Source organism: Bidens hawaiensis, unplaced genomic scaffold (assembly GCF_021521415.1).
Source record: "Bidens hawaiensis isolate Kalapana, Puna unplaced genomic scaffold, B.hawaiensis_p1.1 tig00032051_1, whole genome shotgun sequence".
In the NCBI taxonomy this organism is placed as follows: Eukaryota; Viridiplantae; Streptophyta; class Magnoliopsida; order Asterales; family Asteraceae; genus Bidens; species Bidens hawaiensis.
Genome location: NW_027495428.1, coordinates 153903 through 163294, shown reverse-complemented (window position 1 = coordinate 163294; position 9392 = coordinate 153903).

The following is a 9392-nucleotide window of genomic DNA, read 5'->3' as shown; positions in this document are numbered from 1 at the left end:
AATAAGGATTGTATTCTAATCTAATGAAAATTGTATTCGAATCAAATGGTCATTCGATTCGAATATAAAGTTCATTCGATTCGAATGTATAACACTTATGAAATTTCAAAACTGGTTTAGTTTAGATTATACTTATTTTAAAGAATTATTTACCTCTGATTCGATTCGAATACTAATGCCTTAGAGTCTTCTGTCTCAACTTCATAACCATTCGATTCGAATATATTGTACTTAAATAGTTTTTCTGTCCTTATCTAGAACTTGTATAAACTATGTAAAGTCTTATTTTACTTTTAGTCTATTCTTTTTACATAGTCTTAACTTAGTAACTCAATTATCAACACTAATGTTCCTTTTATGTCATACAGGGTTATAATAGCTCTTGTTCCTTGGAAATCCCGAGAGAGAGAGAAAGTATAAAGTATTTATTTCATTGATCAAGGGATTAAAAGAGTGTCCACTGTCTAATGTTATCTCTGCTGATCCTGAAGTTCATTATTCATGGGTATGTAGAACAGTTCTGGACCAAAGCTAGATCAAATAAGGCCAGTTCTAGAATCACTTCAGAGATAGATGGGGTGAGGGTGACTATTAATGAGCGTAACAATCCCATATATAGGGCAAGAATTTTTCTTTCTTTAACAGAAAAATTATTATTAGATACCGAGTGAGATGTTAGTCGAATAGTGGAAACAATCGTATGTCAATGGGTTTGGCTGAACAGTTGAAATAATAACTAATAGGATCTGCCGATGATTACGTAGAACCTGATAGAGATAAGGATAAGTCGATAATAATACCATAATTTAAAACATGGGCTCGTCTCGAATTAATCTAACGGAACGGGGACTCGTTTAAGTCAACCGAACCCGAACCTAATAACGTCAAAAATTATATGACCATTATTAATTATTTGATTTTATTAATATCCAAAATTTATAACCCAAATATCAAATGACCCGCTATATTACCATATGGTCACCAAACTGAACAAAACAAGAACAAAATAACAAGAAGATTATGACATATTTTAAATACCATCTGTTAGAATGTTAGTCAGTTAATATTTTGGTTGACAAAGTGTTTGTTATGGTGCAGGGACTAAAACTAAACTATTCTCATAGTTCAGTTAGGAGTATTATAAGTTTTTGTTTATGTTCAGTTATGTCATAGTTGTTTAACTGTATGGAATATATGTGTAAATGTAATAAGTCAAGTTGTTAGGGGACCTAACGGCTAGATTTGGGGATAAAAGATCTCAATTAGGGTTTGTAAAGATTCATTCAGTAATTTTCAGTTCTTGTAATCTTTTTCTTCTGTTCAATACTTCGATCAATTCTTTGTTTTCATATTCAATTTTATACTAACTTCATAGCAATTGGTATCACAGCCTTGTGCTCTTGATTAGTAGTTTTTGAAGTCTCAATTCCGATTCTGGTTCGTTAATGGCATCTTCAAAGTTTACGTTAGAGAAGTTTGATAGCCTTAATGACCTCAGCCTTTGGCGAGTCAAGATGCGAACCTACTGGTTCACAATGGGGTCGTTGATGCTCTACGTGGTGAAGAACAGTTGTCAGAGGTTTTTAACGAGAAAGAGAAGAAAGAAATCATGGAGAAAGCTCATAGCAAGATTGTTCCACGTGTCGGGGATAGGGTTCTTCGTGAGGTATCGAAAGAGACAACTGTAGCAGGGATTTGGTCAAAGTTAGAGACCCTGTAAATGACAAAATCGCTTGCTAATCGATTGTATCTCAAGAAAAGGCTTTATACCTTTTATATGCAATCCGGTAAGAGTCTTGAAGATCATACTAATGAATTCAACAAATTAATACTTGATTTAGAAAATATTGAGGTTGAATTGGAAGATGAAGACCAGGCAATTATTTTTCTCACTTCTTTCCCAAGTTCTTATGAACACTTTCTTGATACCCTCATGTATGGTAGAGAAACATTATCAATGGAAGATGTTTTGGCAGCCCTGAATTCAAAGGAATTGAAGAAAAGGTCCGATGTTCAAGAAGAATTATGTGATGGGTTGTATGTGAGAGGAAGACCTGAACAAATGGGGTCTAGTTCTTAGTCTAAAACTGTAAGGTCCAAGTCAAAAGGGAAGAGAAGGTGTTTTATCTGTAATTCAGAAAAACACTTGAAGAAAGAATGTCCTGAAAGAAACAAGAAGAGGAGAACAGATGCAAGTAGTTTTAAGAATCAGGTAAATAATTCAACTAATGAATCTTTTGGATGGATATGACTCTGCTAATGTATGTGTTGCATCAAGTCATAATTCAAAAGATGGTTGGATAATGGATTTTGGTTGCTCTTTTCATAATTCTGAAATATGAAGATCTTAGTGTGGTGAAGCTTGGTAATGACAGATCCTGTACCATTAAAGGGCATGGTGAAGTATGTTTGAAATTGGATTGTCGAACTGAGGTGGAGTTATCAAATTTCAGGTATATTCCTGAGTTAACCAAGAACCTTATTTCTTTAGGAACTTTTGAAAGAAATGGTTATACAATTAGTCATAAGAATGGCAAGGCTAGAGTTGTGAACGGATCAATGGTAGTTTTATCAGGGTCTAGAGGGGAAAAGGACATCTACTTGTTAGATGGTGATACTGTGTTGGGATCAGTTTCAATTATTGAGGGTAAAATAGTCAATAATGCTTTGTTGTTGCACAAGAGACTTGGTCATATGAGTGAGTTAGGATTGTTGGAGTTAAAGAAGCATGAAGTAATTAAGGATTTATCTAGTTGTGAAGTAGAGTCTTGTGAGGATTGTATTCTTAGCAAGGCTAAGAGGGTGAAATTCTCAAAGGATGTGCATAATACTAAGGGTATATTGGACTATGTACATGCAGATTGTTAAGGTCCTACTAAGCACAAGCCACTAGGTGGAGCTTTCTACTTCTTATCCATCATAGATGACTTCTCAAGAAGGGTATGGGTATACATTCTTAAACATAAGTCAGATGCAATTAAGATGTTTAAAGAATGGATAGTTTTGGTTGAAAATCAAACTGAGAAGAAAGTTAAGAAATTAAGAACAAACAATGGCTTAGAATTTTTAAGTGGAGAGTTTAATGAATACTGCAAGTCTAAGGGTATAGTTAGGCATCTATCCATTCCAAGTACTCCTCAACAGAATGGCCTAGTTAAAAGAATGAATAGGACTCTCTTAGAGAAAGTGAGATGTATGTTGATTGCTGCTGGTATGCCTAGAGGATTTTGGGCTGAAGCTGTTAAAACAACAGCATATCTTGCGAATAGATCACCTTCTACAGCAATAGAGATGATGGTTCCTAAGGAGAAGTGGTATGGTGAGAAGACAAATTATGAACACCTAAGAGTCTTCTGTTGTTTGGCTTATTCACATGTTAGTCAAGGTAAACTAGAACCAAGAGCTCAAAAGTGTATAATGCTTGGCTATCCAGATGGAGTGAAAGGGTACAAATTATGGAGACTTGATGATGGAAGTACCAAAGTAATTGTGAGCAGAATAATACTTGGAGGTTAGTTGATAAACCTAAAGACCACAAGTTAGTCTCTTGCAAATGGATTTACAAGATTAAAGAAGGTATTTCATGGGAACAACCAAGGTTTAAGGCTAGGTTGGTGGCAAAGGGGTTTACTCAAAAGGAAGGGGTAGATTACGATAAGATATTCTCTCCCGTGGTTAAACATTCCTCTGTAAGAGTCATACTTGCTTTGACTGCTTATAAGGATATGGAATTAGAACAATTAGATGTCAAGACAACATTTTACATGGCAATCTTGATGAAAAGATATACATGGCTCAACCACAAGGTTTTGAGGTTGAGGGGCAAAATCGGAAAGCTTGCCTTTTGCAGAGATCATTGTATGGATTGAAGCAGTCTTCAAGACAATGGTATCTCAAGTTTGATGATTACATTGTGTCTAATGGGTTCAAGAGAAGAAAGTATGATAGTTGTGTATATTTCAAAGAATTTGAAAGGGACAATTACGTCTATTTACTTCTTTATGTAGATGACATGCTAATTGCTTGTCAAGATAAAAGTGTTATTCAAGAAACCAAAGATTTTTTGAAACAAGAGTTTGACATGAAAGATTTGGGAGAAGCTAAGAAGATTCTCTTTATGTAGATGACATGTTAATTGATTGTCAAGATAAAAGTGTTATTCAAGAAACCAAAGATTTGTTGAAACAAAAGTTTGACATGAAAGATTTGGGAGAAGCTAAGAAGATTCTAGGGATTGAGATCACTGGAGACAGAAGTCAAAGATTGATTAAGTTAACTCAAAGTGCTTATATCAAGAAAATTTTGTCAAACTATTCAATGGAAAATAGTAAAGTTGTTACTGTACCATTGGGTCAACAGTTCAGCTTTCTGACAAGGAATCTCCTGTGTCAGATGAAGATATTGAATATATGCAAAAGGTTCCTTATGCCAAGGTCGTGGGAAGCTTGATGTACCTTATGGTGTGCACAATGCCAGATTTGTGCTATTTCGTAAGCCTAGTCAGCAGGTATGTTTCAAATTTGGAAAGGCTCATTAGGATGCAATAAAATGGATATTAAGATATCTTAAAGGTACTAAGGAGGTTGGGCTGGTGTTAGGAAAGGAATTTTGTGATGATGTTGTAGGGTATTCTGACTCAGACTTTGCAAAAGATCTGGACAGAGGCAGGTCAAAGACCGGATTTGCTTTTGTAGTATGGGGATCATTGGTGAGTTGGAAAGCCTCATTGCAACATATTGTTACTTTATATATAACAGGGCAGAGTATGTTGCATTTACAGAAGTAACTAAGGAAGCTTTATGGATTAAAGGCTTTGTTTCTAAACTGAGGGGTATTTTGGTCACTCCTGTGGTTTATTGTGATAACCAAAGAGCAGTTCAACTGACTAAAAATCAGATTTATCATGAATGAATAAATCATATCAACGTAAAATTGCATTTTTAAGAGATATTGTCAAAGCTAAAGAAGTTATGATCAAGGAGTTGGATACTTTAGAAAATGGTGCAGATATGTTTACTAAGGTGCTGCCTAGTGGAAAGTTACAATTTTGTTTGGATTTGTTAAGAGTTGGCTGACACTTTGTCAAAGGTGGAGGTTGTTAGAATGTTAGTCAATTAATATTCTGGTTGACAAAGTGTTTGTTATAGTGTAGGGACTAAAACTGAACTATTCTCATAGTTCAATTAGGAGTATTATAAGTTTCTGTTTAGTTCTGGCATAGTTGTTTAACTGTAGGGACTATATGTGTAAATGTAATAAGTCAAGTTGTTAGGCGACTTAACAGCTAGATTTGGAGATAAATTATCTCAATTAGGGTTTGTAAAGATTCATTCAGTAATTTTCAGTTCTTGTAATGTTTTGCTTCATTTCAGTAATTCGATCAATTCTTCTCTTAATTTCATATTCAATTCTATACTAATTTCATAACACCATCATATCATGATATAAAAATCACATTGCAATTAAAAGTCATATTCTTCAATCTGCACCATGGTAGCCATCAGTATTTCTTTTTCAATATAGCTGTGTCTAATTAATTTTTCTTTGATCATCACATAATATTTTGAGAATCTTGTCAAATCCTCTAATATCAAATATTAATATTTTTGGAAATCTCACACCCTTCCCTCCACCCTATCAAAACCATCGACATCCTCTGCCTCCGTTCACCATTAATCATTCTCTGTCCCAATCAGCTTTCATGTATATCTTCTATCTCCCAAGAAGTCTATTGCAACTTGATTTAGTACCTTTCAACCCTGATCATAAAAGAAACATACAATTATCTGCAAAAGCCATTCTCTTCTCCCCTATTGAAGAAACTGAAGTTGCAGCCCAAGAACAAGAGAATCGGGTAACGTAATTTGTTCTGATCATCCTCTATTCAATTCGGTTGTAATCCTTCCTCTAATTTGATTGTTTGTATGGAAATTCAGCCCTAATCTACCCACTGTTGCCCACGAATTTCTTCCAAGAAACTGGCGGACTACTCTCGCCTTAACCCTCCAATCGTCTAAGGTATCTACAATCGTGTATTTATCAATCTTTTTGTTTTCATTTCGTATCATAAACCCTCGCCTTAACCCTATAATTGACCAGACCTACACATGAATAAACACATTCATGTGTAGGCAGTAACATCAGCCACGAATCCTTACTTGTGATTGTATGTTAAACCCCTTGAAACTACTTTTATTAACTCATAAACGTAACCAAGAAACTAAACATTCGAGATACAAAGCTAAACCATTCTTTTTATCTTATAAAGTTACAAGAATACATTCAGAGCCTGACAAGTTTGTAAAACCCAAAACGAACCAGAACCGGTAGTTCCGTATTACCCTAACCACCATGTTCACGTGAAAAATTGATAAAGACCATGAAGTCAACTTATCCTCAAGTCATTTTATAACAAGGAACAACATATTAAAATGATCATGAAACTCTAAAAGCTACACAATGTGCAGCCCCCAAAACCGCGGCCAGTTTATAGCCATCCGGTAACTCGTATAAGTGTAAACTAGTTCGGAAACAAACCTGATAAGTGACCGTATTAACTCCTGGACATTTTCTAGAAGTTAAACTTATTATTTTAAGTCCTTAAACTTGGTGTAAAGTAGCCCGAAAAGATACCTTTAAACCGTGTGTCAAAAGTCCTCCGAACTAACACTTTTGTAACTCGCTTAACTAAGAAATAACCCTTGCAACCTAATTGATATTATAACATCTTTTACAGCCCTAAACATAATATTATGATGATTTATAACCTAACCCGGATCTATTTTACATGAATCATCATTTAGAACCGAATTATGTCCTTAACGGGCCAAAAACCGAAACCTCAACATTAATTAAAGCACTAGTTTTTTTATGAACAAAGATATGTTATTACAAAATATCTTATTATATTATATCAGGTCATGAATGACGTGATGATCAAAACTGAGTTTATGTTGATTATATAGCTAAAATGGTATTTTTGGAAGTTAACTCAAGCCCAAATCAAATAAGTTATGAACAAATACTTAAGAACAATATATAAAGGAAACTGAAATGAAAATGACCATGAACCTCTTTAAATTTCACAACGTGCAGCCCTTAAAACCAAAGCCAACTTGTAGTCGTTCGGTAACTCGTTTAAGTGAAACTAACTTGATAACCAACCCGTTATGCTACCTTATTAACTTCTAGATATTTAATGAAAATTCCAGAAGTTAAGTGTACATATTTGAGGCGTTAAAATTGGTAAAAACTAGCCCCAAAAATTAATAATAAACAGAGTACTAAAAATCACCGAACCGGCATTATGGTGACATGTTCGATAAGAAATAAGCCGTTCAACCAAAGTAATAATATGATACAATATTTTAATGATATATAATCTGACCTGTAATCGTTTTACATGAATCATCACTTTTAAAATCGAACTAGAACCCAAACAGGCCAAAACCGGGTCCATTAGCGAAAATGCAGCTATGAACAATATTTTAAAACCCATGAAATGCCAAAACAACCTATTTTAATTTATTATAACAGGCCCTAACTTATTAGATGACGAAAAGTGAGTTTTTGTTTAAAAACGTAACGAAATGACATTTTTTTTGAAAACGGTTATTTCTTAAAAACTGAGAGTATAAGATTATGTTTCTAGAACATAAACGCATGAGTTTAAATGTTCCAAAATAATCTATAAAATATTACTATAGAGGGGAGGAGGGGTAGAGGTAGAGGATTGATTGAAGTGTATTTAGGAAAAAGGGCTCATTTGAAAGTTTAACCTCATTGTTTCGTTTAAAACCAACAAAGAGCCGACCATAAAAGACTGAAACGATTCAAAAATGGATATTTTTCCATAAGTGATATGTAAAATACTTTATTATAACTATAAACCATTTTCATTATTTATATCGCCCTTTTTGTAAAGAAATAGCGTTTAAACGCGAGTTACGGTAAAACTGTCTTAACCGAACAAGCGTTTTGAAAAATATAAAATTATGATTATGAAGTTTTTTTAGCAGCAATTATGAGTCAATAAAATCATGATTTGGAGTTTTACTTATTTTATTAAAATTATCTAAGTCTTTAACTCGTTTTTGCCAAATAAACGTTAAACGAAGGTACATGGACTAAAACGTACAACCCCAAACATTCTGAAATAACAAGACCTGCAAATAACTCAATTTTATAACATATATGTTTTTGGAAATGGGATATTTTGATTCACGAAGTATTCGTTTATATACACTTCTCTTAAAGACATATTGTTGAAAACGGACAACGCTGGTGATTGCCGGCAATGTTATCTTTCTTAATCTTATGACCAATAATCATTAAACCTTTTATATGAATAAAATAAATAGCTTCTAGGGTCATATGGTAACTCAAAACCAAACTGAAAACCCGAACTTTCCAAAAATGGAAACTTTATCAGAACCCGATAAATGAACCAAGGCAACTAAAACTCCCAGAAGTTGAATTAAATACCCAAACACAAACACACTAACCTTATTAAGTTATTTAAGTACAAACTTTCCATAAAAGAAAACTTTACTCATCAAGAACCAAATACGTTGGAAAACACTTAGAATTAACTTGTACACAATACCAATAGTGAATTTTACATTGTTCTTCGATAACTTATTGTTGATTAATATATATACTAGGCGTACTTGGTGTTTTCTACCATTGTGCAAGCTCATAGATTGTCTTTCATTTACACATATTGCATATGGAGTGAGGTGAGTTTCGTGCTGCCCTTTTTACTTAAACTTTTTGGGCTGGATACATGCTGGTTTTACTTATGGTGTGATGTTTATCAAGACTTGTTTCTGCCATGTTTTGTCCCGCTTTAAATTACACAATCATTAACTCAAGGAGTGAGCCTATGGCTCGTATTGATAGTACTATTTGGGAGACCCCCACACACAGTGACCCTATGTTGGGTAAACCACACTGAGGTCTGCAGACCGTTGCGACATATGACCTAACGTTTGGATTATTGTTTTGTAGAGTAATAATCGGGGATGGGTGCCGTTCGGTTGTAAGTCGAGGGGAGGCTTATGATCGAAAGTAGGATTGATTGTGGACTTGATCTATGTGCACCATGCATTATACTTACATACAAGCAAACTTGCGTACTTTTATAAATGAACTGTTTTATGTGTATGTGAGCTAAACTCCGGAACTCACCAAGTTTTAAGTTGACACTTTTTAGCACGTATTCAGGTACTATGGGGATAGCAATGTGGATTATCTTTGTAATGAGAATGCTTAAGGATAGAGGCGTATTCCAAGCATGAACAATGAAGATTAGACGCCATGAAGATTAGTAGAACCAACTACGGGATTGTAGCAGTGTCAGAGAAAAGATAGTTGTGTAGTTACACCTTGTC